Source organism: Penaeus monodon, chromosome 21, assembly GCF_015228065.2.
Source record: "Penaeus monodon isolate SGIC_2016 chromosome 21, NSTDA_Pmon_1, whole genome shotgun sequence".
NCBI classification, from domain to species: Eukaryota; Metazoa; Arthropoda; class Malacostraca; order Decapoda; family Penaeidae; genus Penaeus; species Penaeus monodon.
This window is the reverse complement of record NC_051406.1, coordinates 24,688,896-24,689,900: the sequence shown is the minus strand read 5'-3', so window position 1 is coordinate 24,689,900 and position 1,005 is coordinate 24,688,896. Positions and strand designations below refer to the sequence as shown.

Below are 1,005 nucleotides of genomic sequence, written 5' to 3'. Positions count from 1 at the left end.
TCCAATTTATAAAAATAATTGAAGTCATACTTAATTACATCAAAACTGAGATCCATCTGCAGAAAGTTTTGCTTTCTCTCCTTTTCCCATTAGCCCAACTATGCAAAAACAGTACTTGGGATTTACATGGGAAAAAAAAAAAGACGACAATAGCCCTCTTGAGAGACAGCAGATATCTCAATTGATTAAAATGTTATGTATTCAATCTTAGGAATTATTTTGCCATATTTTGCTATCCTATGGATAATCCCTCTAATGATAATTCAATGCACTTCAGATGCTGAACTGTCATGCCTAAGTTGCACCTCCTCCGTGTTTTCAGTTTGGATTCTGATTTACTTTATTAATTCTGGAGACAATACATTAGAACTTGAAGTCCAAATCTCTTTAGTCATCTACTCTTACTGGCAATGGGGGAGAAAAATGACTAAGAATCCTTTGGGAGGAAAAGGCATATGAATTCAACAGATGTTGAACTAAATAACGGCCAAGATGTATTTTAGAAAAAATGACTAGAGAAGTTATAACAACTTGCTCTCTCTAAAAGGAACAATTGCTCATGCCTTAGTCATGAAGCTGCACTGCAACAGGAAATGAATATCTGTGATTCATATACAAAAAGTACTTTACTGAAAACAGAAAAAAGAATATAGATGCCTGGAAAGATGCAATGAAGTGCAAAAGAACACCCACCGGTTGTGTGGTACTCGACTTGAGGAATAAAAACCATGAGATCATTGGGCTAACAGTGAACATGAGAACAAATCAACAACCATTTGTCTCTTAAGAAATTATCTGAATATCTCTACAAAGCTTGCAAAAGGTCAGAAGAACTGAAACTTTCGGAATCAAAAATGTTCTTAGTAAGGCAATGTCTGTGGCATCTTCTGACAGTGTGCTCAAAACATGGGTTGGTACTTTCTTCCTGAGCCGTCATAGCCACACATTATTTAGTATATAATATTCAGTTCCAAAGAGGGAAATAATACCATTCACTGTAGATAG

At 35.4% G+C, this 1,005-nt stretch overlaps 1 protein-coding gene across 10 annotated transcripts in view; it reads right to left on the bottom strand.

Annotated features, from left to right (window-relative positions):
- Positions 1-1,005, bottom strand: part of LOC119586377 (endophilin-A-like) — a 42,420-nt gene that overhangs the window by 18,525 nt on the left and 22,890 nt on the right. The gene's annotated exons all lie outside the window — the stretch shown is intronic.